Genomic DNA, 27,741 nt, shown 5'->3' with positions numbered 1-27,741 from the left:
ACAGTCACTGTCCAGCCTGCTCAAGCCCATCAACTTGCGTAAGAGAAAAAGAGTTGAGACAAGTCCCACGATGCACAGATAGCTGGCCAAATTGTCATGTTTTCTCTTCATAAAGAGCAACGTCAGAGTTTCAGGAAACCTGGGAAAAGGGAAGAGAAGGAAATGCGATAGCCACCATTTCAACTCTCCATGAGCCACCTGAGAGCTCCCCAGGACAAACGTGGTCTCTACAGCTTAATATGAACAGTGCATACGCTCTGGACTTGAGGAAAAAAATAAAAAGGCAAAATGTAAGAGCCAGACCAGCATGCTACATAAAGTCTTCCCGACAGAGGCAGCACAGTAGCCATCTCTGCTACATCAGGCTGTAGTGAAGCAAACACAAAATGGCAGCAATTTCTAGCAGAGCTGTGGAAGAGATGTGAATGTCTTCCAGCGAGGGGGAGACAGCTCCACCACATCATCCAGATGGCCATGCACGGGAGGGAACCTTAGCACTGGAGAAAGACCTGGGCTTGGCAATGTCTAAAACAACGCTTTCAGAATATGCTGGGACACCCAATCTTTTTCTGGAAACCATATTGCAAGGAAATGGAAGCACAGGGCACTGACTGAAGAGAGCTGACATGAGCTTAAACAGAGGCTGATCTTAAAGCTTCTTTTATTTATATCTCCACAAATGTAAGAGCAGAGGAGCTTTCTGGGTTGCTGTCCCTTCAGTAAGTGGTACACGCTTTATACTGTTCCTAAAATTGACACACTTTTTGTCAGTTTGACAAGGAGGTCCACATTTTGTTAGGAACTTGTTTGTGAAGCCCTGCTTTGGGAGTGGAAAAGTGATGGGGCACGCAACCTCTAGCCAAACCAGCCAGTTTGGGAGACATTCAGGTCTCTGTCCCATGGTGGTAAATACAGCAGACATCTCTACTGGCAAATCTCTAGCCTTCTGACATGCTCTGCCATGGTCAAGAAACACGTTCCTACAACCAGGCACATAATTAAAACGTAGTTTGTACGTGTGCACAGACAGGGAAAAATGTTCTCAGACTGACAAGATGGAAGTACAAGATGTGGCTTGAAGCAAAGAGAAGGAAACACCTCGCTGAGGAAACAGAAAATTGTTTTAATAGCAACAGCCACTGGGTGGTAGAGTCTGCTACCAAGAGATGTGGTCAAGAAGGCACTGCTGCAAGGAGCCAGTAGCAGCTTAGATAGAGTAGTTAGTAATGGGGCCAGCACAGGGAAATCCTGTAAGTCCTGGAGGTCAGTTATATCTAATGATCCCTCCCAGCCCCACCCTCAAGATATCTACAAAAAGATAGCACAAACCATGTGTGGTCAGAAAGAGTGAGCGGGATTACAATCAAAGCCCTAATTAAACAGATGCAAGATGGGTAGCACCTGAGATCAATATTTCTATTCATTTACAAGCATAACAAGGTTAGAAGGGTGAGCAGAGTAAATAAACTCATTTACAGTTTTTTAAAAACAAAAAGTTATCTTAATCTTCTGGGTAATTAGCTATGCAGTCAACATTAATCACAACCGCAGCAATTATTTGAAGTATTTGATTAATCAATCCAGAGGAGAAACAGAGCTGGGCCAAACCACCTTTGCTGCACAGCCCTCTCAGGCTATCAGTCAATACAGAGGTGCCAGCTTTCAGAAATACAGTACATGTCCTGCTGGCTCTAACATACCACGTTCCCTGGATGGATGGATATAACAATAAGATACTTGCGTTCCAAATGGGGTAGATGAAGACTATGATGTTTCCAAATTGAACTATAGAGCATTTACTAATGCTAGGCTTGCTGAGCCGTGATTCCCATCACTTGTGGCCCTTCAGCTACTAAGGGACAATACAATCACATTGCTTGCACAGACCTGATAGTACACCTGAAATTACCACTATGGGACAGTGCAGGTCAGCCAACATGGGCAGAGGGCTAAAACTCTCAACTTTATCCTTACCACCTGTAATCAGAATAATTATTTCAATTAAGGAAGAATCATGAGCCTAGGAAATGGTCTTAATATTAATATTCAAAATTCAGATTAGAAAAAATCAGGGGTATTGATTTTTTTTTGGCTATTTTCCCTTCTAGTAATCATGTCACTGTGGAATTCCAGTTTTACAACTCCTGCTACTGGTAGCAGTGATCTTCAGTTTTGTTCCATTAAGTTCACATGCTCTTGGAAAACTACCCAAATCAAATTTCAATGCCTTTCTGAGAATGCTCACACCTACTGGCACACAGCTGGTAATGTGCTGTGTTAAAGTGCATTCTCATCTGGTTTTGCTCTGGATTAGGCTGCTGCTTTCAAAAATGCAAATGTTAACACCCAGAACAAACTTGGCTTGATGATGTTAAGCTTATGTGTAAACTGAAATGCAGCAGACTTTCATTACAAGAACTCAACCATTTATAAGGCACTTTTAATGTGGCACATTTTAAAAAACAAATATTGGAACATTCAACCTGTATTTTATTGTTTTTCTCCTCATCTAACACTTTCACTGCAGCATATAAATGAAACAAACATTTCTTTAACACAAAAATTGGAAACAATCAAAACCTTTGGACTGCCACAACTCTTGCAGAAAATCAGTCTGCCTCATGGTAATGCAAAGTTCTGATGCATGTCCATCAGTTAGCACTCTCTTCTAAATACAAATCAGGTGACAGGTAGGCTTTCCAGTGTGCACAAAAGACACAGGACTACCACAAAAGGGAGAAGCACACTCCCATTTTTTTTTTTGTAGAAACTGTCCCAGTCATGTAAAGCCAAGAAATTCCTACTCAAATGTAGAGGACCCCCTGCAAAAAGAGAGATGGTGTCTAGGATAAGCCAGCACAAGCATGCTTCTGGCAATACCACTCCAAGTTCTGAGTCTGCTCTTCAAGCAGCATATTTCCTACAGCTGGCATGCAAAATACTGTAATAGTGAAGAACGTCCCATTTTGATTTAAATGGATGCATTTATTTCCAAATGGGAGACCATAAGTTAAACAAACACATTTCTCTTTGCACATGAAAGCATTGTTTTGTCACAGATGTACAGTATAATACATTTATTTGCTCAATTGTTTTGTATTTGTAAGGCACTGCCAGTTATTTGGATGGGTTTGTAAGGATGAAGCAAATTGCTCTGTGGGGCTCTATTCAGGGAACATAATATTCCCACAAAAACACCATAATTCTGCATGCAGCAACACAGACTACCACGACACTGCAGCAGCTGGCGGGGTGGATACAGTTATCATTATCAAAACCAGCATGGCAACTGTACTCCAGAACCCCCTTACATGCATAAATTAACAATGAATGTACATCGATTAACCCCTACCCTGACTCCAAGGAGCCCTGCTTTCCCTGCAGTAAAACTTTGAACCCTACCACAGTTATTTTGTCAGCTGACAAGGCCTGGGGAACACTTCAGCTTTTCCTTGAACTACTGCGTTGGCCCAGCCCAGGCCTCGTAGTCCTGCTTGCTTAAGTGCAATAATGCTTAAGCCAATACTGTGGTTAAATCACAGCCTCTGGTCACCACCACTCTCCTAAAATCTATTCTCTTGTATCAGCCCTGGGATATCTTCACCACCCTTTGCTGCCCCAATGTCCTCAGGCTTCTCAGTCCATTTGGCAGCTTCCCACAGCTTCCTCCAACCACTTCCCACACGTCCAGCCTCCCAAAACTTGGCCACAGAGGCCTTCCTATCCATCTCCGAGTCCTTCTGTTTAAACAGAAAGGTGAAGAAAACAGGAATGATGTGTTCTAAGTGCAGGCTGGCTAACCAAAGTTAGTTAACTCAGGGTAAAGTAGGAATGAAGACAAATCAGCTTACATGTTAGGTGCTTGAGAGTACAAGCCTGTCCTGAAGACGCAAGTGCAGCACAATATGGTAATTCCAATTTCAAGTCGGGCTCAGTATCACAAAAGACAAGCTGAGTGCTATGCCTTTAGCATATGTAGGTGGACAGGCAGGTTCACACCGAGCACAGAAAGCAATAATGAAGACACAGAGGCAGGCTGAATATCTAGATCAGATAGGATGATAGGAAAGCCTCCTGTTTTACTACCGCCTCTCTGAAACATCCCTACAGTTTCCCATGACAGTTGATTTGACCTTTAACTGAAGACACATCCTCACTTAGTGTCTAGCTGCTATGGGTCACCTAAGCCAGGTATCTAAGCTGCCTAAGCCAGGCTTCACTCTTCATAGTAACGACTCTTCTCTGTGTATGAATGTGCTTTTGGGTGCTGCTTCTGCTGTCAGATAGAAGCTCAGTTTGAGCAAACTCCATGCAGCCTGGTTTAGATGAGCAGGTGCAATGAAACTGAGCAAGAGAAAAATTCTGTATCAGCAGGATTATCAAGAGAGAAGTAGTAGAGAGGGGAAGAGAGAGGAGGGGGGCCTTAAAGAAACAATCACCACTTGTTGTCATACATGATCTGCTACAGATGGAGACTGTCTGCAAACCAGTACGTAAACCAGAGCTGTCGGTGCTGAGGCTGGGCTTGAGCATAAGGCAGATTCCCAGTGGAGGCCCCTGGGACAAGAGCAGAGAAGACTGCTCAGTGGAGGACTATTTACTCAGATGGACTCTACTGACAGTTGACCAAGAGTTGAAAGCTCTGTGAAGAGGTCTCACAGTGATGATCAAGACACCAGCCTCAAGGCCTGATCCCTCAGAACCTTTTCTCCATCTACAGAGGAGTTGTTCAGGATCAGGAGGCTCTAAGCCCACCCGTTCACCTGTTTGCATGCAGCCCTCATTTGCAGCTTCTCTTGATGAAGTGACAACTCATGACCTCAGAGAATTTGCTACTTAGAGCATTGATAGATAATAATAATGCTAATAACACAAATGCTGAAGGGAATTTGGGCTGAGAAGAAATCTCAGCTTTCTGGATTTTTTTTTTTTTCAGGACCATTTTAATTTAGCCTGCCACTTCAAGGAGTGAAAGTGGATTCCAGTGGAATCCAGGGAATGGCTGTTCACTGAGTGGTGATAACGCAGCACCCTAATCATGGTCATAATCGTTTTGTAATATACATTGTGGCTGAACATCATTGGAAGAGAGTAAAATAAGGAAAATAAGAAATCCTGCTGGCAAAGTCCTCAGGGAGTCCTGAAAGTCTGACTGCACTGAAGCTTGGGGGTGGGGGCAGGCAAAGGTAGTGTCGCTGTAACAGAGCATAGCTCTTTCAAAACACTTTTCAGCCAAGCTCTCTAAGCTCTTTGCAAAGGTAAGCCAGACCATTATCCTTGTTTTCCACATCCCCATGTGGTTTACCTAAAGTGGCTTACCCTAAATGAGCCACCCCTCAGAGATGTGCAGCCCATCCTGCCTGATTGCCAGCCTGTCATTCATTCATCAAGCAACAACAGGTCACCTGAAAGGCAGCAGTCCCTCACCACCGAGATGACAGTGAGCAAACCCCATAAAAAGCCTTGGAGTTGGGATGATTTTCCTGATGCTGGTTATTTCCAAAGTCATTCCAGAGAGGCTGAGAGCCATCAGAGGCCCACACGCCAGTAGGCCTCTTGGGACAGGAAGGCAGTGTGTGGGTGGGCTGACCCCACTGTCACTCACAGCAAAGAGGCTAATCACATCAAAATAACTCCTCTAGGAACAGCAATATTTGTCAGATTATCTGTGCATTTGCTAGCAGGGTGGGTGAGGGTGTTGCAAATCCAGCCAGCTAATTCACCAAATTCAGTTTCACTCTGACACCAGGCTGGTTAGAAGCAGGGGAGAAGAGGTAAGGTAGTCAGTGTGCCTGGATGGAAGCACAAAACCAGGTGAAGTAAATTCCCCAAAATATCTGAAGTGATAACTTCTTAGAACACAGTTATTACGATGCTGCTTGAAATACAGCAATATCATACGGTGATCAATAAGGATTGAAAATGTGTCAGTTTCACAAAACACCTCCTCATTTCAAAATAGACCATTAAGAAACTAAAAAAAAAACAGAAGTGAAATTATTCATAGCAGTTAAAACAATTGAATTGAATGTCTTCTTGTTTCTGAAGTTCAAGTTATTACATGAATTCCATGTCTGAAACGAGCAAATACAAAAAAAAAAAAAAAAAGCAATCAGTCACACAGCACTGTGTTTTACGCCGGGGTGACCACTAAGGGTCTCTGTTGCTTAATGTGGGACACAGCAGAGATTTTTCTCCCTCTGTCATGATGTTTTGTCATCCCAGTCCATCCCTTCCCCCATTCACGCTACCTAACCGCCCCACACCCCGCCCCGAACACCAAACCACTGCCACTTGACATCATCTCCTGCATTGTCATAGCGTCTGTACAGGCTCAATAACACGTGCACGCATGGGCCAAACGCACCTCTTCCCGGAGGCAAACACGTCCTTTCTTCTCGGAGCCTGCAAGCATCAATGCAATACCCGGGCTCGTGTATGGATTCCAGCATCACACGTCTGGGTGTGTGGACTACAAACGAGAATGCCAGTGGCTAAAAAGCATGAACTTCAAGCAACCAGTAGGTAATTATGGAGGGACGTGTCTGTGTGGCTCAGCTCCAACATCAACAGAGGGAATAGCTCTGCCTATTTAGTCATCAGCAACATTTCCTTCCAGCCCTTGGGTTTTCCCTGACAGAACTCCCCTGCGGGTTCTGCCCAGACCCACAATGGCTGAGCTCAAAAGCTGCTGAGCTCACAACCCAAGGGAATGGGTTTCAGCCCCCCACAGCCAGTAAAAATTTCCAGGCCACGACTGTGTTCCAAGGACACCAGAGCCTCATCAGCTTCTTTGTCACAAGCAATTGAATGAACCCTACCAATACGCCCTCTCCAGCCATGTCAGGGAAGCTGCAGAGATACCCACGCTGTTAACCAAGCTCCCATGGATGCCAAGCAGATTGCCAAAGTCACACAAGAGCTTTATAGCACCCTGTCCCTTTGCTTTGCCCGATCTCAGAACTGGCCATTGCTTGAGTGCATCGCAAAGGAATTGTCAACTCCTCTGTTGAACGAGTAAATATGGCTAATTAGAGATTGTTAAATAATAGGAAGGCATTTCTTCTAATCAGAGACCAGACACCATCCCAAAACCCACAGATGTACGCCACACATTATCATAAACACACACGGGGTCATTTCGTATATTCTGCCTCTTCAGTAGGCAGGGCTGTCTTCCATACTAATTTCATTTATGCTATTTCCTATGAAAAGAGTCAGACAACTTTTAATTCAGTTTCCTGTTTGTCCTACTCCTTTTTCCACTTCTGTTCTCCTTTTTTTCTCCCTCTACAATTTTTTCCCAGTCCCATGCTCTAGGTTCTACTACTGTCCCCCCACGCCTTCCAACAGAGGTACGCTGTAAGTAAGTGAACACATGCTGTCCTCTCTCTTCCACATAATTCTCTGCCATAATTCTCTCCTCAACAGATTTGTTAGTCCCATAGAATAGTCACTCAAAGGTTTCCAATGACAAGCAGGACTTGGGCCCTCACTATGCTGTATTGGGTGCAAGATCAGAGGAACAAGTTAAAACAACGAGCTTTGTGGAGACACAGGGTATTTGCCAGTGCTCTGCAATAAGCACCTGTTCTAAAGGCTGTGGGCTTGTCTGTACTGCAGCAGCATCTTCCCGTCCCTTAACAGAGACAGAGCACCAGTGTGATTCTCCAGGTCTGCCAGAGATCTGAAGATATTTCCGAAGGCCAAGAAGGAAGAAGCCGAAAAGGTCAGCTTCTGAACGGCAGGCGTCTGGAAAAAACAAATGTTGTGAGTGATCAGCACTTCTAGACAGTGAAACAAATGAGTGCTTCCATTCCTGGGGGAAATGGGGAATGAGCAAACTCTACTCCTCTATTCCATAGTGTACAGGAAATTTAGTGATTGATGGCAACAGAGTAAGGAAATGCACATTCAGCTTCTGCTTCCAATGTAAATGACTTGCACCTCACCCCTGCTTCCTGCTCCTTCACACACTCCCCACACCCGGCCTGTTATCTGCAGTGTGACAGCATGCATCAGGGAGGAAGAAAGGGAGAAGGACAATCCTTGCTAGACTGCTCCTCATCCCAGATTTAAACGAGCAAGACAGCATGTAAAAACAAAATGGGGGGTGGGAGGGTTGTCAAATAGATCTTCATCCTGGAGCTCTTTGTCCATAGACCCAGCATGGAGGACACAGGGATGGACCAACGAACCCTGCAGTGCTGTGCCCAGACCCCGCTGAAGGAACGCCACAGCGGGGGTGCCAGGGGCAGAAGGCAGCCCCTGCTCTTACAGAATTTCTCCTTGTATTACAAAGGTCAAAGTGGTAGCACGAAGCTTTTTAAAACGCTGCACACTGTCTAGGGATCTGTCTGGTTCACAGGGACACTTAGACGCAGAAACTGCCAAGGCAAGAGAACAAACCCAGAGGGAAGGCTGTGAACATCCGTTTGCAGGAGACATGCCCCTCTTCTTTCCCAGGCAAGCTCAGTGAGAGGTGCTTATTTTACAAAGCAGGCTCTGAGATCTTAAAGAAGCAATGTTGTCGCGGTGCCCTAAACCAACGAGTATGTGACCTACCCATTCCCACTATGTCCCTTGACCTTTTCCCATAACGTTCTCCAAAAGCATCACATGAAAAATAGCCCTGCTCAGCTCTCCAGACGCTTTGGAGACAGCATCAAAGCTCTGTGCTTATAAACAATTCCAGCTAGGCCCAATGCCATTCCGCATCAGGGATCCCAGGGTTTCTACGCCTGTCCACAAAGGAGCTGGAGGGAGAGGAGGCAGGGGAGAGGCAGCCCATGTTGCTAAGGGGAGTGGGAAGCGAGGGGCAGGCAGCGGGTAAGAGCTGAGCTCCACAAAAACCAGTGTGCTGAGATAAGGTTTATCCACACGGCTCAGAGGCTACACAGAATCTGGTTTTGCCTCCTCCTTATTACAAAGGGCTTTCGAGCTCTCTGAGCATGGAAGGTCATTTACTGCAGTGATCCTTCAGCCTAATCCTCCTGTTCTTTCCTTCCTTCTCTCACTCTGCACATCCACTGGCTAATGCTCCTGCACCCGTCTTGGAGCTCAATTTAGAGTCCAGGTGGAGATGGGGAACTCGGCGATCAGGGGACAGTACTCAAGCTCCAGGCCTTGTTATTTGTTGACTCTCAAGGATTTGAAGTCAAAATAGCAGCTGGGCAACAAATACTACAAGAATCCCCGTCAGCTCCCTCTGGGGTCTCACAAAATCCCTGGCACGCTCCTGCCTTTTGCAAAAAAAGCCAAGAAATGTTAACTATTCCTAGCTTTCATGTTTTCCCACATCTCCAGACGCAGTTCCCTTGGCAATGGCTGCAGACCCTCTTTAGATACCGTCTAAGAGCAAATGCTGCAGAATGTGTCCAACAACCAGAACTTTCCCTCAACCATCACTTGATTACTGTGACTTGAAACCCGTTCTTAATTTTTCTCAGATTTGCCCCTTTAGATCCTGGCTGTGTTTCTACTCCTACCCAGGCTACAGGCAGGCCTCCAGTCAGATAATCCACATCAAAGGCTGTTTGAGGACTAATTACAGTTTGAGAAGCACCTCAAGCCACACATCACCTCCCCTCCCCTCCAGCTCTACCACTTTAATCTGGGTTTGGGTACTCTGCAGTACAGCCCAGCAGCCAAGGAAAATCATTTTTGTCTTTACGTGGAATGGTGCCAGCTGCAGCCAGACAGGTTTGTGTTTGGCTCTTACGTGATAATAGGGACGTTGCACTCTTGCAGGGCAATAATTTCAGCCCCAACAAGGAACTGGGTAATTACAGAGGAAAAGCAGCAGGTGCTTCAATCATGCCTACTCTGTGTCAGCTCTTTAAAATGTCAATTGAAAAGAAATGGTGGGATAATGAAGGCCTTAACTCCTTTTCAAGGCACCTGACTACCAGGCAGGACAGCCAAAGAGGAAGGAACAAGGCTGGAAGCACTACGTCATCCTTCCTGATTTCTGGGGACTGACCCTAGAGGCTGTGAGGTCTGGGACAGGACGACGTGATCACAGGATGGCATAAAATAGGAATATAGTCATCTCAATTCTTTTGTTGTAGATGCCTCCAATTAAGAACAAACCTCAACTTTACCTTGGTTGATCTTGTTCATTTTATATTTTATTTGTGGCTCTTTTTCACCATTTTCCCTTTTCTATTGCATCAGAAAAGCATTAACTCACAACCTTGTTCCATTCCACTGACATAACTGCCTAAATATCCTTCCTGATGTTTTGACATATATCTCTTGGACAGACACTTAGAAATTTAAACCACAGAAGCTGGAGGATATTTTAAAAAATTAGAAAATATGTGGACAACTCTTCTGTTATTTTAACAATATGAAGACTCAACACTTCTGTAACTCTGCCAGCAAATGCAGGAAAATATGTGCTTACACTGCACAAACATAACACAGAGCACGCTGATTTTTAGAGATAGAATACACTTTTGCTGCGGGCTCTGAGCATAATGCTATAACCCCACCTTCACAAACGTTTACAACACAGGTTATTTTCAGTGCAAAGCACCTGTTATTTCTGCAGACACAAAAGCATGTGTGCTTCGGAATATACATACACTGAGCATGCAAATAAAACATCCGTTCATTCTGTGCAACAAAGATCTTGGTCTATCCAATCAGAACCGCGCCAGTTTACAACTCAGATAAATTTGACATTAGCAGATGTTACGATTGCTGTGAAAGTAAATAATACATCTGATGCACTCCAAAAACACCCTCAATTGTTCAGTCCAGAAAACAGAACAGTCAAACACCGTGACATTATGCGTTGTATGCACACAACGTGTACGCTGGAGAAAGCACAGCGCCGTAAATACAGTACTTACAAAGAATTCTCCATACATTAACTGCATACTCAATGCACACGGGCAGACCCTTAAGCATATGTTCACCTGCAGAAATACACATAGGAACAGAAGGCCCATTGCACATAAGCTCAAAGTGCACACTTCAGAGAAACCAAACCACGCTGCACAAATCCACAGCTCGTGCACAAAAGGTTTATATGTGCTCTGCAGAGAATTCATGCGTCTTAAGTGTAGGTTTCATTTAATAACCCTTATGCACCGGTTTGCATTTTTCCCTGTAGGGCACACCACAGTACATAGAACAGTGGGGTTGAGGTCCCAGCGGGCCCCACATAGGTTCAACACCTACAGTTCAATAAACCACTAACAACATTTAATTCTCTCCCAGAGTGAGCACAAGCATTCGCTGGGTTTAATTCCCCAGAGCCAGCTACAGACCTACAACTACCTAGGCTGCTGTGTCAGGACTGTCCACCACCTGCACCAGCCAAGAGACCATTTGAAGGTTCATCATTTCTCCCCCCAGCGGGTGGACCTGGGCTCAGAGCTTACAGCAGGGCTAAGTTACTAAGATGCCCATATGAAGGGCTGCCAATCACTGCCTCCAGCCTTACTGCTGTGACTACAGTGAAGGACACTGGTCCACAAGTTCACCGTAGCTCCAGTACAGTGTAAGCAATGAAGCAATTGGAGGGAATGAAGGGGGATAATATCTTGGATAACACTCAGCTGATGCAACAGGAACAAACGCACCTAATCAGATGTGGCAATGCCCACCAGCCAGATGGGCACGACTCTATTATCAGTCAGAAGGATGAGGCAGAAGCAACATGGCATCCCTGGGCCCCAAAAGGTGAAGAGACAGTCTTCCACTTCAGAAAGATTTGCAAATAATTTTGCCAGGAAGCACCTTATCATGTGTCATCTCTGTTCCACAGGTTCCATCCAATAGAGGCTGCATGTGAAATCCCAGTGATGCACTAGGGGCCAGATCCTGGCCTGGACTCAGCTTCAGTTGCTTCAATTCCCTGACTCAGAGAAATCCTGTGGCAGGTGATTCATTTACCTGTCGCATGCCATTTAAGAGACCGTGGCCTAAACTCATCATAAAGGCTTGAAACATGCAAGCATATCCAGAGCATGTTTACTCCTGCCTCCAGAAACATCTACTGCTTTGCTGAGATGACTAGACTGCTTACATACACAAATGCCACCCCACCTCTCTCCCTTGGTCCTTGTCAGGGAAATGACATGCCTTAGCTCTGCTCTCCCAAAGATCACAGTCTCTTTAAGACCAGCTCTGTAAGCTATATAAATGCCATAAATTTGCAGTGTACTTCATATGGAAAAGGATCTCTTCCTGCTTCCACAACCTCGCCTAACAGTAAAGCAACAGGAGAGACAACACTCAGGTTCTGCTTCATCCTCTGCAAGCATCTCTGACCAAGCCAAGGTTATGGAAATCCAGAAAATGGGGGGTATTTCTTTCCCCAGGTGCCCCAGCTAGGAAAAAGAAAAAAAAAAAAAAAAAGAAAAAAATCAGGGGAGACTAATGTATACAAATAAGAGATTCTTTGCTTTCCTCCTTGTAATTTCCCCACCCCAGACAGCTGTAATGTGGAAAGTATTGAAATTTAAATCACACCTCTGCCTAACTTCAGCTGACAGACTGCTGATGCAATAATCTCAGCCTGGCTATCTTCTCTCGGGGAGAACGACAAACCAGCTAAAGGAAAGTGATAAATTTTCAATTTTATTTTAAAATATACCGATGGGAGATTTTATTGGAGTCATAAATATGTCAAAAGCAATGTTAGTGTATGATTGGAGATTGCCCCCACCAAGGGAGTAGCTCTCCCTGTTTAGAAATACCATCAGATTCTTAATAAGAGGCTCCAGTTAGACTGCAGCAAAAGTCTGTATATTAAACCAATTGAATTTCTATTTGCCAGAGCTCTCTTTCTCTTCTCCTTGCTCCCTCCCCAGGTCCAAAATGCAGGAGAAATGAGGGTACTGAGGTCAGATCTATATGTCACCAGTTCGGGTTTTTTCTTTCTTGTTGGAAGATGCTCAAAAGCATTGATTTCCTACCAGTATTGAAAACAGAATTTTACTTCAGTCAACAAAGCTTCAGTGAGGGTTTGATTTCCTAGAATCCCAACCAGAAGATGCCAACTAAGTTCAGCCTCAGATTTAAACTAAATCAAATTCAAGCCCTTAATCCAAGTCATGGGTCATCCTCGAATCTGGAAATAGCACTTGGCCTCAGTCCCAAAATTTCATGCTTGCTAAAAGCAGACCCAAACCCACCAGCCATTTCCAGAAATAATATTTGCCTTTTGTAGCCTTTGCCCTCTCCTCCTCCTAACACTGGTGCCACCCAGATCACAGTAGTCTGACAGGAAGAAGCCTAATTTATGAATTTGTATCATTTCAAAGGTTTATAGACTTGCTCTACAGCTATGTCTTGAGCATGTTTATAGCCTCCCAGTTTACTCCGGAAATCCTCATTCTAACACCAAAATTTTTATCAAATCATTGATTCCCTCAGCACAGAATTCGACTCATTGAACCTTTAACACTGAAAACTACCAATAACCTGTAACTTGATAGTTTTTCATATAAACGCTTTACAATTTAGTCATATAGCTACAAACTGTACAAAAGAATTACAGAATTAATAAAGGTCTAATACAAACATATTACAAGATGATATTTTGCAATTGCAATCTAACAGTCTTAGCACAGCAGAGGGAAACAAAACTAAGAGGCAGAAGCAAAAGGTAACTTTGCATATGTTAGTGGCTTATGAACTTTTTAGACATTACTTGTCCGTTCAGAGGAGTACTAGATGCTGTTCCAGCAGTCTCTCTAACAGATGAGTCATTTTCTATAACAGCTTTTTAATTTTTTTTAATTTTTTATTTTTCACTTGAACATAAAATACCATCAGATATATTTATCAGAAAACATCATCCTCCTACCCATACCCTCCAGTCCTGGACATAGCATTCATGGTCATGAAGCAGCAGATGCATCAAGACAAATCGAAGCTTTTAACAGCTTTTTAATCTGAAGGTGCAGATTAAAATAGAAGAATCATACCCATCAGTTTTGGACTTAAAATATTTTGACTTTATGTACTACACAGTGAGGCTGGCATTCCTCTGGCTTCCGCAGTGTTTTCAATGGGGACTCATACGACTCATCATTGACTGGCTCAAGGTCAAGGGAATCTGGCAAAGTACAAAAAGCTGGGAAGAATTCACCTTGCAATAAAAACATTTGATAAAAAAGAAACCGATGCTGCAGATATGAAAGGATGGCCTGGCTCTAATCTTCCACCCTCAGGAGACTCACTGAAAAAGCAGAAGCAGCCAGTTCCAAGCACACTTCAAAGCACTGCTTCCTAAATGCTGTCCAACAAGCCTCAGAACTGGTAACACTCAAATAAGGACAAAGGTAGACTCAGGATCACTGCTGTCTTCATGGGTTAAAGGATCTGCTAGGCCATTTCCACTATGGAACCCACAGAACTATTTTGAGCACCTTATTTTATTTTATTTTATTTTTTTTGCTTCTGTTCTTTTTTGCGGAAACAGTGAGTTTAAGTGGGAAATTTCTTGCCTTTACCAGAACCCTTTACTATATGTATTTTTACTCCATGCAATACTTAAAACCACATATCAAGAAGGGCTACAATACTGACAATGCCTGACACTTGCCTTACATTCAATGTCGAGAACTGTGCAGACTGTCCAGTAGCTAGCTGAAAGAAGACCATGGACGATAACCAACCTACTGCTGCTTCCCTATACTGTGCACCTCAGCTATAAGGCCTCTTTTGAACCAGGAGACCACAAAAATCCAGGTGTGAGTATCACTGCTAAACTAAAACAGGAGGTGACAACAGAGAACCTCTGGAAGGGATCAGACAGAATTTATGGTAGATTTGCTGGGAGGAGAGTAAATCAAGTGGCTGAGAGATGGCAGCAGGACTGATCAGAAACTGGCACCAACGAGGCTGGTGCTACTTTGAGATCTGATGCTGCCTTCTGCTGGCACAAAAACATCTCCTTAGCTGAAGGGATGGCTTGTCTAATTAAATAAATAAAATAAAAGTAGAACAACAACAACAAAAATAAGATATGGCTGGCTCAGACCTGGTAGATAAATTACAACTGCCATCCAACAAAGCTCCGGAGAGCCAAGAGATGCCCCAGTAAGACAGAATCACTCTTGCATTAGACTAAGAAAATCATAGAATCATATAGAATCAATAAGGTTGATTAAGACCTCTGAGATCATTTGGTCCAACCGTCTCCCTACCACCAATATTACCCACTAAACCATGTCCCTAAGCACACATCCAACCTTACCGCCCCCCCCCCCCCAGAGATGGTGACTCCATCACCTCCCTGGGCAACTTGTTCCCTGTCTTGAGATTAATGGATATATTAAGACCAGAAGGAGACAAGCCAGACTACAGAGCAACTGTCCCCAGTTTCTGGTGCTATAGAGCCCACTCCCATCCCACAGACAAAGGGAAGCTGACAGAGCTACAAGTTGTCAGAGTAAGTCAACAGAGCCCCAGGATTAAAAACACAAACAAACAACAACAAAAAAAACACACAGCAGCAGTCAGGTGCTCTATGCTGGTAGCACCATGGTGGTTTCATTTCTGGGCATATGGAGTCAGCTAATCCCTTACTAGCAGAGCTTTTCAACCTCAGTGACGTTACATGAAGTAATTCATAATGGGCTGTTGTACATCAGTACAATAAAGCTGTAATCTTTCCAGGACAGAGATTGCAGCTTGTAAATGTCTGTGCAATACCTAGCACAATGGAGCTCCAGTTCTAATAGCACCTTTAAACATTACTGCACTACAACAGTAACAATGGGTGGTGATAACTTAGATAATGAATAATGTATGCATCAGGAATATCTGTGGCATAATTACACAGCTTATTCAAAGCACCTAATCAAATTGTTCAGCAACTCAACATCAACACAGACATAAGGACAGATACTCCTAGACTAAGGAGAAAATTATGATTAGCATAGGTATAATTGCCTTGGAAATTCCCAACGTTTTCAGTCAGGCCAAAGACCAGGCAGTAATAGTTCAGGCATGAACATATTTTTCCTTACATAAGATAAGCCCCAACACTTGAGAAACAGAGTGAAAACACGGGAATTGTGAGTACTGCATCCTTTGATCCCAGGAGAAATTGACCTCAGGCAGCTTGGTAAGATTCAGACTTACTCGGAGATGTCTTTAGGGCATTCTCCAGTTAATAGGCTACACTACTTAATTATTTGAACAAATCTACTATTTAAAAAATCACTTAACAAAGAAGTGAACTCATTTACATATTGACTACTTAAACTACCTGGCAAACATTTAACACCAGGCAATTAGAGTGCTACTTCTCCCAAGGTCCTCGGTATCTTAGTCTCAATCCCTCCAGCACAGTGTAAGCCTGCCGTCCCTCTGGAATGCCGTCCCATTGCCAGCATTGCTGCACACACTAACTGCAACGGCTGCAGAAGGCTGTGCTCCTGTTTGGTAGGTGTAAGGCATCAGCACCACAGAAGACCATGCTATAATATCAGGAACACATAATGCTGCCATCCACATTACAACAGCAGCATCCCATTCGGGACAGGATGACCTCCTTTGTAGCACAGCACTGAACACCCCTGGTGCGTCAGATGTTATGCACGCCTGTTTACACCTCTTGCTATGTGTATGTGTCTTCAGGAAAGTCCAAGCTTCAATTCAGGGTGCAGAACTGGAGGCCTGGAAACAGACATCTGTCCCGTTTCAGGAATCAGCCAGCACCAGCAAAACCCACAGGACAGAGAAACAGCAAAAGTGGTCTGCAGCCAGCTCTGTTCCTATAATACTGCTGGGACCCCTCCCTTTTTATTTCTTGGGTCCTCACTTCCTTTCCTAGGACCAACCCAGGACCAGGACCACATGAGCAGACACAGGCTCCCCTCTGATGTAGCAACTACCTTATAAATTATACAGCAAATTAAAAATTATCACAGTGATAACGCCATCATCTGCAGTGTTTATGGGTTAATAAATTGTGTCCCTGAATGAACGTGCTGACTTATTAACTAAGCTGCAAGTGAGAGCCATTCATCTCTTCTGCAATACCATGAAATCCAGTGTCCCTCCTCTGCAGAGAATTCATTTTTCATTTTCCTGCTTCAGAGAGGGGAGCTGAAGAGGAGGAGGAGAGAAGGAAGGAATTATTTCCTCTGCTCGCTTCCTGCATTAGTGAAGCCCGGGAGGTTATTTAAATGGGAACTTCAAAGGAGGTATATGATCGCTCTGTTTACTGCTGTAGGAGTCTCATTTTACACCTCAGATTTAAAAGCTTCTCGGACAGGCAAACAGCATCACTTACAGGTTTTGGGGCTTCACAGATACAGCCAGCTAGGTGCAAGGGACCAGAGAGAAACAGGGAAAGGTATTTCTGGTTTTTCTTTGTTTTAACAACCAGGGGCATGTTGGAAAGGAAGGATTTCAGAGGTATAACTCATCGTGCTGTGTAGGGAGTGACAGGGTACAATTCCCTTGAACAGAGAGCCCAAATGCTCCAAACTGGGACTAACAGGCTCTTTAGTATTTAGGACAGTAAGGGTAAGGAATTATGGAGGGCTGTTCTAGAGCTGTTATAGAGGGGAAAAAAAACAAAAAAACACAGATTCCTGTATACTCCTGTATTACTGAGACTCCTGTATACTTAACTAGCACATTTTTCAATTAAGTCTTGAGGGTACTAGGTGTTAGCTGCAATTCATCCATTCCACTTCCCTCTCCTGCTGAGGACGGCTGTGGGTCATGTAATGCGTTCAATTGGTCAGGCTTCTTAAACAGATTTACCTCATACAGAAGAAATTTTCGTTACAAAATGCTCTTGGCACCTGCAATGGAGCTGCATTTGCAATGTCTCTTTGTTCTCCTAAGCAGGGATTTCCCAGTCTGACATTACAAAGCAGATTTGGATGGGAGATGCTTAGAGACAAGAGAATTCGCCCATCCCACCCCCAATTAAATGCAGGGTGTAAAATGAACAGTCCAGTCCATGTCACATCATGGCAGTTCAACTCCTTAATTTCAGCCTAGACCCCTTCCCACTGTCTTCATGGTTGCACCCAACTTTGGTCACTACCATACATGTGAAATTTTGGTAGTTAGATTTATAAAATAATGTTTGTAGTGGATTGAGGTTCTTTTCATAGAATCAAAGGTTGGAAAAGACCTCCAAGATCATCTAGTCCAACTGTACACCTACCACCAATATTGCCCACTAAGCCATGTCCCTAAGTACCACATCTACCCTTTCATTAAACACCTCCAGCGACAGTAACTTCACCACTTCCCTGGGCAACCTGTTCCAATGTCTAACCACTCTGAGAAGAAATTTCTCATAATATCCAACCTCTTTTGTTTGTTCTTCCCTCCCCAAAACAGAGTTGTACCAGGAAAAGCTCCTCTCCTCCCCCGCTGCTTGAGAAACTAGACACATGGATGAAATTGGAAGATCAAAGAAACATTCTCCCTAGAGAACCTGAGGGTAGGATTTGTAAATGCAAGTGCTTCTGCAATCGGGCATATGGACTTGCCCTGAAAACTTAAGCTGGTCAAAACCGAGAATTGTGAATTTTCAAGTAAATCTATGCACTTTTCCCCATGGGCACGACTAAATGGAATCTTCTGACAGAAAGCCATTTTGACAATTTTCAGACACATTCTCCCTAATACTGCCTACGGCAGGAAGCAGCAAAATTACACGGTGGAAATATCACCTTGTGGGAGAAATAAGCTCCAGGTAGTGCCAGCGCTTATATATGTTTGAATATAACTGCTCCAAGCATATTTCAACTTCTGTCTCTATCAGGCTGGCAAATTATTGCATATATATTCATCTGATACAAAGCAAGTGAGATCTTTGAAGGATTTTTTTCTCTCTTCTGAAAAAAAAAAAGTTGCTTTAATTAGAATCTACTGGCTAAAAGTCTTTTTGGAGCCATTGCATCAATTCAGTTCCACTAGCCACCACATTAATCCATATTAGGAATAACTTAATTCATAACTGGAAACAAAAATGAGAAAAGAATAACAAAATCTTCTGTCTAGAAGCAATCAAGCATCCAAGGGTTTTAGGGAGAGGGAGGCTGTGAAGAATGCATACCCTTATGTCCTCTATTCTTTTAAGAATCATTTCAGTGTATGCACAGGACCAACTGCAATAGCTATTGTTCTCAGAAGAGGTCATGAAGCATGGTGACAACCATGGTTTGAAATAGAGAAGGCGAGTATCTTTGCTAGTTTTATTGATAGCTCTCCCTTCTAATAGATGGTCCTCCCTGCAGTTCCAGACCATCCACTCCAGATGTCTGACAAGCATGCATCAGATGCATTTGCTTTCTCCCAAGTTTATCAAGAACTTGCTGTACAGAGAACAGCTGCCCTAATAATCTCGGCTCTCAAGGTCAAATTGCATTATCAGTTCCACCTGCACGTCCACCACTGTAAGCACATTCAAGGGTGAACATAAGAGCAAAATTCTGCTGGAGTCCTAGATTATTAGAGCTTGCCTGTGACAACGGCTGGACCTTCAAAGTGTTCTGAAAGAAATTAACTAAAGAGTACGGACAAGTAAAACAACAAGGTACTACTTTCACAAAAATATTTCCAGTTTATTCAGACAGACGGGAGGGCTGTCCTCTGTGTAAGGCTCTGTTCTGAAAGCTCAGAGATGAAAACAAAATGTAAATTCAACAAAGTGAATATTCATAAGATAAAAACTTCACAAGGCTATTTCATATTTAGAAGCCTTTGCTTGAGAACATGCCTCCCAAACCAGACATTTAAACTAATGAACCATCCAGACTGACACTAGCTCTGAACCGCCTCATCACAGAAGCTCAGCAAACAATGTCTCTGGGAGATCTGGAGCTGATGGCAATCTTTCCTCATGGGCAGCAACTGAACCATCTCTCTATCTACCAGTGACCTAAATCTGATCTGTTTTATCCTCTTCTCTCCTCTTCTTCCAGCTTCATACAAGTTAATAAAACAAGTTCTCACCTGTGAATTCCCCCTTGTGCAGAAGACAAAAGGTGGGAAAAGGTCATTTAGACTGTCTGGTTTTCTTTTGTACACAGCTCCATCATCCCAGGATGATGACCAGCTACTAATTGCAACACAAGTTTCCTAGCAGAACCACTCCTTCCCAAGCTGAAACAGCACTAAGTAACCATGTTCCGTCAGTTAAATCCTGTTTAGAACAAATGATGTGCTGCTTCATCTACAAAAAAAGTGGAAATGCACTTTACACTTAGCCAAGTAAGGAGCAGCAAGACTGAAATTCTGCAGAAATTATGTAGCCAATGGACAGAAGATACAGATTGTGGAAACTGGTGGATTTACGATCCTGAAAACTTCTCTGCATGGTATTTACTATGCAGCCTCTGGAGAGGATGAGACAAGACAGTGCTCAACAATATGCTAAAAATCACTTTCTAAACTGACAAATCATGTAAGAGACTGTGTGGCCATAAGTGTTTATATTTTATCATTTCTTTTCAACAGTGCATTCACACCAAAGTCAAGTATTTAGGCATAAATATATGTCTGGACACTACTTTTATGCCTCAAAATGATTAAACTTTCACTTGGATTATATTTATAATTTCTGGCTAACTGAACAAGCCCAGTCAAAAGATTATTCCTGGCTTCTGCAACTCAGTTGTCTTTAATTTTTATTCACTATACCTTCCTGATACGTTTTGACTACTATAACATACGAACAGAAAAGGACCATTTTCAGAAGACTACACAAGACCTCTGCCAGCACTTCCTCGCATGGATGCCATTACTAATGAAAATGAGACAAATAAAGTATTTACAATATTAGGCAGAACAGTTCAAACAGGAAAAAAAAAAGATATCACAAACCTATCTTCACAAACAATAAAAGGCTAAAAAGTAAATACTATTATTAAACCCTAATATCCAAAACAACCACTAGATGTAGATCATTAAACAGAATAATGCCTATAGACGCTTATTTGGAACACAGCAATTTTTCCTAGGCAATGCTGGTACATTGGACAAGAGGCAGCCACGTTAACTGGTGGCTCTATGTAAATGAAATGAGCAAACATTATATCCATTTGGATGGATGAAGAAATGACAAAGCAAAAAGCAAGTGACCTAATCAACTAAGGAATTTCGTCTGCCCTGCATTAGTTTTATATCAAACTCATCAAAGAAATATCAAAAAGAAATGAATCAGCGCCATCTCTCTATATACTAGGATGAAAGTACTCACAAAGGAAGCACAACGGGTTAGGGGGTTACGGTTGTTGGGATTTGGAAAAAGAGAAAGCAAAGAGTCCTGTTGTGTGTGGGGTTGCGCAAAGGCTCCCAAAGGAAGTTCAGGTGTACCCAAAAGCTTCCCTTGGGCGCACTTTTTGATGGGAGAGAGTGGCACTGTATGTGTTTTTTAGGGTCAGGTTTAGAGTTCCAGTTTGGGTTACGTTTAGGGTTGTTTGGAAAGAGAGAAGACACAGAGTCCTGTTGTGTGTGGGGTTGCATAAAGGCTCCCCAAAAGAGTTCAGGTGTACCAAAAATCTTCCATTGGGAGCATTTTTTGATGGGAGGAAGTGGCAACATACATGGTTTTTAGGGCCCAATTTAGCGTTAGGTTTAGGATTACGTTTAGAGTTGTTTGGAAAGAGATGGAAAGAGAGAAAGCGCAGAATCCTGTTGTGTGTGGGATTGCATAAAGGCTCCCAAAGAGAGTTCAGGTGTATCCAAAGGCATCCATTGGGAGCACTTTTTTATGGGAGAAACTGGCACTGTACATGATTTTGAGGGTCCTCATTAGGGTTAGGCTTAGTGTTAGGTTTAGTGTTACATTTAGGGTTGTTTGGAAGGAGAGAAAGCGCAGAGTGCTGTTGTGTGTGGTGTTGCGCAAAGGCTCCCAAAGGGAGTACAGGTGTACCAAAGGCTTCCCTTCGGAGCACTTTTGATGGGAGAAAGTGGCGCCATGTGTTTTTTAGGGTCCAAATAAGGGTTTGGTTTAGTGTTACGTTTAGAGTTGTTTGGAAAGAGAGAAGGCACAGAATCCTGTTGTCTGTGGGGCTGCGTAAAGGCTCCCAAAGGGAGTGCAGGTATACCTGAAGGCTTCCATTGGGAGCACTTTCTGATGTGACAATTTGGCAACTTGTGTGTTTTCTTGGGGTCATAATTAGATTATTTAATTAAGATTGTTGGTGTTTGGAGAGAGAGAAAGCGCAGTGTCCCAGCAAGCAGAAGCCCCCGAGACTCTCTTTCGTTCATCTATGTCTCGCTTCGTCTGTCTCCGGCCACGCCCCTCACAGGACTACGGCATGGGACTCCACACTCGCTTTGCACTGGAAGTGCGTCTCATTCACGCTCCACTCAAGAGTTTCCCTGAACCCACCCTGAGGCAATCAATATACAGTAAAGTTTGCCTTTCCTCGGTCCATGCAGAGAATTCCCGGTCCGGGTTATGAGCAATTATCCCTGTGCCTGTGGTGTGGCTGTAGTGGCCTCCCTTCTCTCCAGCGCTTTGCAGAGTCTGTCTTCAGATTAACAGTCTCGGTCCTTTGTCAGCCATACCGAGACAACATACTACCCCCGACGGGACCACTGACATCCGCGGGGTGCACCTTCCTGTCCATAGTGGCAAGAACTCTCCAGTAGTCGACAAGATCCCGGACAAGTCCCCAGATTGTGAGAAAAAGTCTCGATAATTTTCTTCAGACAGGATCTTCCGTGAAGCTGTTTTATTCGCGGTTCCAATGGCAGGCATCCTGCAAGCAGGAGCGCACAGTGAAAGTTTACTGTAACCTTATATGCCCTATTACCCAACACCCAATTTCTTCTGTTTCCTCACTGGCTGAGTACTACAGGTTCATAATCCACTCGACACCCTTGTATACCATATATACACAATTTTATTTGACCAACCGTAAATTTCTCTTTTTTCTTTTTTATTTCCTTCTACTATGTAATTTTTGTTTTTACTGATTTCAGACTGCTCGTCCTGTTTTTCTTATCTATCCTCCCTATTCTGGGACAATGGGACCTTCTCATTGTCTTCCTAACATACTCCTCACTTCTATGCTACTCTCATGCCTGTACAATCACTTTTGAATATGCAAGATTAGTGGAATTTTACACTGTGTAAACACCTTCTGTTGTAACAACACAACTTTGTTTCTCAAAAAAGGCTTCCGTTGGGAGTACTTTTTGATGGGAGAAACTGGTGACGTACGTGTTTTTTAGGGTCATAATTAGGGTTAGGGTTACAGTTAGGGTTGTTTGGAAAGAGAGAAAGCGCAGACTCCTGTTGTGTGTGGGGTTGCGTAAAGGCTCCCCAAGGGAGTTCAGGTCTACTAAAAGGCTTCAATTGTGAGCACTTTTTGATAGGAGAAACTGGAAACGTAGGTGTTCAGTTAGGGTCATAATTAGGGTTAGGGTTGCTAGAGTTCATATTGCTCCTTTTGCAGGAAATAAAATCACTGCACAAATCCCAGAGAATAAACTTCGTTATCAACCTAATAAATACAACAGACTTTCAATTCAAGGTACAGATGTGCCCAGATTAAGCTATCCCTGTAAAAGCTATATGGATAAAATACATCGGTTCTGACTTATAGTTTTACAAAACCAAGACATTTGGAAATGAATTCCATTAGAAATTCCTACAAGGTAAAAAAGGATACATTCTTCAAAGCATGCTTAAGCATAACATATCCTGACAAACACTCTTTCTATATTTGAACACATACCCAAAGGGAGAAAGTCAGGAATTTATTTATTTAGCAGTAACATGATCTTGTTGTGTGTGTTCCCCATCTTGATTTTATACCTTCAGTTCATTTTGTTAATATCTTAGCCTGGTTTCAAAACCGGTACTAGGGAGTATAGCATTGTTGCTGGGTTGGTTTGTTGCCCCCAGTTCACACAGAAAAAATAATTTAAAGGATTTCCATAGTTTTATCTTTTCTAAAAACTTCCTATGCTGCAGTAATTGTGGACCCCTTCCACATTCATTTGGTTCTTCAATGAAATTCAGTGAAAAAACATTTTCTCTCCACAAGAAAACTGTGTTGGCAGGGACAGTTAATTTTAGCTGCCTCTAAGCTGCACCAGTTTAACACAAAGAGAAATCATACAGACAGAGCTAAGGGCATCAGCACAGAAGTCAGGAGTTAGATTCACGTACATTGTCATATATTTACTGACTACTTTAAATGCTGAGAAGTGGATGGTTTTCTACAGTTGGTGCTCCCATATTATTTCAGTGTATAGTTTCATGAAATGCAATGAACCAAAATAAAAGCAAGGTACCTGTCTGAAAAGGAGTTCCTGATTCCCCCTTCTCTCCTCTGATCTTTTGCAAACTCCAGTGCTTGTCAGATCTCATAAGCTCACCCAATTCATAAAATAACAGAAAACTTTCGGCAATGAAAAGTCTGGGTAGTTTTCTACTATTTTGACAAGTTAGCAAATCTCACAAATGGGCAGGGATGTTCTTGGCTGCAGTAAGATCTTCAGGAAGCAGCTACCACCATGCTGCGTATGCTCTAGCTCCACAGTTCTGGCACTGCTGTCTAAGTATGAGGCTATAGCAGGCTCCCACAATGAAAACCAACTCTGTAGAGACACAGAACTAGGTAAATACCAACAACTCCAAAGCTTCCATTACATGGAATTACATATTCACAGCTCCTGCTAGCTAGGAAGCTAGGGAAGCCAGCTGTGCTGATTTTACAAGATCAGCCAACACACAGTATCAGCTTTAGCCAACTGGAAGCCTTTATCAGTCATTCCTTGCTGTCAGAATGACAACTTCAAAGACTTGTAAACTGAGTTCATGTTTTATTTGCCCTAACAAAACTGCCTTGTAACACAGGAACATTTGCTGTACTGCTTCTACCCTGACCAGCCCTCAAAGCACAATAGGAAAAGGACCATGTAACAGCATGAAACAAGCAAAAAAAAAACAATTGAAGAAACTACCATTTGTCTAGAACAAAACCACAGAATTGAGTTTAGTTTTCACATACTTAGAAAGCTCTTTGGCTTCCAATAATAAGCCTTTCCATTTTCATCCTGAGATACCAAGAACTAACATTAGGAGGCACTGCTTCTCCCAGTAGAAAATGGATTCTTTTCCTCACATGGATAGTTATTTCAGACATCTGGAAATGTACATTTACCACATAGCTGTGAAATCCTGAAACTAGGGTGCAGCTAGAATTCCATTTTCACATTTGCTACTTTTTCTGCTCAAAAGCACTTCAAGAATGTCTGGAATTGTCAGGTCCAAATCCAAACTTACTGAGGCTAAGAACTCATCCATTTCTGTACTGCAGTAGGTAAACATGAACTTCAAGAATAAATGCAAGTTCTATTCCTTTATCCTCTTATTCCTGCTGTCCTTATCCTACAAAATCTCCTTTAACAGAAACAGATTTTTAAGGGGGTGAGGTGGAAAAGAATTCTTACTCACATCTTGTAAACAGAACTTGACTCTGCATTTACATATGCCAGGGCCACCCATTATTAATGCTAGCATGCAAAAGAAAAATGACAGCCTTCCCTTCTGCTTATCAGGTTCATAGCACGTGTTTGAAAGACATACTTGCATACAGCTACCCATCCTCTATAAGAGGAGATGCACTTCTTCTGTACAAGTGCTGTTAACTGTCATCAGAAGATTTTAATCCTATGTCAACCTTCCATAATCCATACTTACAGACAAGGAAGACAGCATGTTTCGGAGCATATTCAGCATCAATGCTAAAAAAAAAACACAGTCCTTTCTGAGAAAGGTGTCAAGAGTTTTCCAGAGCTTTTCACTCTCCTGGGCTCACCTTCCCTGCTGGCTTGCACTTCTGATACACTTGTGCATCTCTTGCCCCAGCTCGAGTAGTTTACCTCTCTTCCTCCAACATAAAAAAAAAAAAACAAAAACAACCGAGGCAGGAACTTGAAGTACCATACATGAAAAAAAGAAATCTCCTCTGAGAAAAATTACAATACTAATGCAGTTGTTAACATTTGTTTTGAAAGGTGAGGGGTTGAAATGGTATGTTTATAGCCTAGATTTTCAGCTTGAGATTTCTCTGCAAGCGTCCTGGGCTTAAGCAATATTATTTGAAGTAAATTAGATGAGGGAATTCTTTCTTGACTAACACTAGAACAGATTTAATAAAATTAAAACTGCCCATATGAGAGGGAAATCCCATGGTACTACAACTTCAACTGAAAAATATACCTCTTCCCAATTCCCAGACAGCCAGCTATTCAGCTGATATAATTCTACTCAGCTCAAGAAGACAGACCAATACATATCAACCAAGAATTTGGACAGGCAGAACTCTTTACATATAAATATTTAAAATAAAAAATAAGCACCAGAATCCTTTTGCCAGGCCTAAGTAAACACGCACATCGAGAATGAATTCTAATGAATTGCTTAAATATTTGTGCTTATGATATTCAAATTAAATGTATGCCTGCTAGTAAGCCTGGAGAGTATCACACACATCTTTCATGATTCCTTTCACTTCCTTTTCCTAAAGAAGTAGTGCTTGTGATCAGCTGGAATCTTTTCCACGTAACAGCAGGAGAATTAAAGTTTTCTGTTTATTATAACCAGAGAGTTTCTCAACTCTTTAATCAGAACTTTGCTTTCCAGATGGGTTAAAAAAATCCAACAGCAGATTGATTCATTAGGCAGCAACCTGCCACACAAGTTAGAAAAATGGACACTCAATTCCTCAGTGAAACCTGAATTTTCATCTCTAATGTAAAACAGCTTGTCTTCTGGTATTGCAAAAATGACACGTCCCATGTCACTACTCAAGCCACCAGAGCCTCCAACTCAGCCTATTCAGAGTCCCACTGCACTATTACGCTCTTTCCCCAAAAACTGTTTTTCCCTATGCAAGCTAGGGCAATTTTGCTATGTAGAACAGTTTCTGATATCAGTGAATTACTTATTTACACTTACAGAGGAGGATGGGGGCTTACTCTCTGAAGACACAAACCTGGATATCAGGACACAACATGAAGGAGATGAAGGAAAATGAAGATTCTAAATAGAGCGGCATATCTGGTTAGCAACATACAACGGCTTCAAATCCTATTAATGAGTTACTGGTTTTGGTACTTTCTTAAATGTATTCTCATTAAATAATTACAGGGTTTTGGGGTGTTTTCATTTCTCTTTCTGTTCCAGTCTATAACAATCATGTAGCAATTTGGAAAGTCGATTTCATGAAAGACCAGTCAACTCGGTGGACCCATTCACGAACAGAACACTGACCTCCTGCCTAAGCACTTCAGGATCAGGACTTATAACCCTTCTCAGCTGGACAAGAAGTCACTTCTCCATCTACAGGCAGAGCTTTTCAAACACTACCTCAACACTTCATTAAATAATTGACAGAACCAATCACATTTCAGCACTAAGTTCAGTTTAGTAGGATACACATGCAAATAAAATCTACATAGTGTAAAGTGAACATTGATTTTTTTTAAACCTAGAGTTGTCTGAACACTGCTTTGTAACTACAAAGAAGATGCAAACATGAAAAATCTGTGTTGCATTTGTCCTTATACTGGGGTGAAACATAAGCCAGAGATGGAAAATGAGAGAATATAATACTATCCAGCCGATCTCCCTCCCAACACAACTTGAAAACAGAGACCACAAACTAACCATAGTTGAGCGACAACTGCCATCAGCATACTTTTTTTCCCACTCAGTTGTAGCTTATAAAACAGAGTAAGAAGCCCCATGTTTTTATATCTAGTCTGATTTGT

At 42.6% G+C, this 27,741-nt stretch overlaps 1 protein-coding gene across 6 annotated transcripts in view; it reads right to left on the bottom strand.

Annotated features, from left to right (window-relative positions):
* Positions 1 to 27,741, bottom strand: part of HMG20A (high mobility group 20A) — a 165,660-nt gene that overhangs the window by 101,201 nt on the left and 36,718 nt on the right. For 5 of the 6 annotated variants that reach the window (XR_005823477.1, XR_005823476.1, XR_005823479.1 and 2 more), the window contains exons 13-14: positions 7,589 to 7,752; positions 6,368 to 6,472 (exon numbers count right to left, since the gene is read on the bottom strand). The exons of the other annotated variant lie outside the window; for it this stretch is intronic. The gene's annotated coding sequence lies outside the window, so the exon portion shown is untranslated. The remainder of the gene's footprint in view (positions 1 to 6,367; positions 6,473 to 7,588; positions 7,753 to 27,741) is intronic. 6 annotated transcript variants of the gene reach the window in all.

Source organism: Cygnus olor, chromosome 11 (assembly GCF_009769625.2).
Source record: "Cygnus olor isolate bCygOlo1 chromosome 11, bCygOlo1.pri.v2, whole genome shotgun sequence".
In the NCBI taxonomy this organism is placed as follows: domain Eukaryota; kingdom Metazoa; phylum Chordata; class Aves; order Anseriformes; family Anatidae; genus Cygnus; species Cygnus olor.
This window is presented reverse-complemented; position numbering and strand designations above follow the sequence as displayed.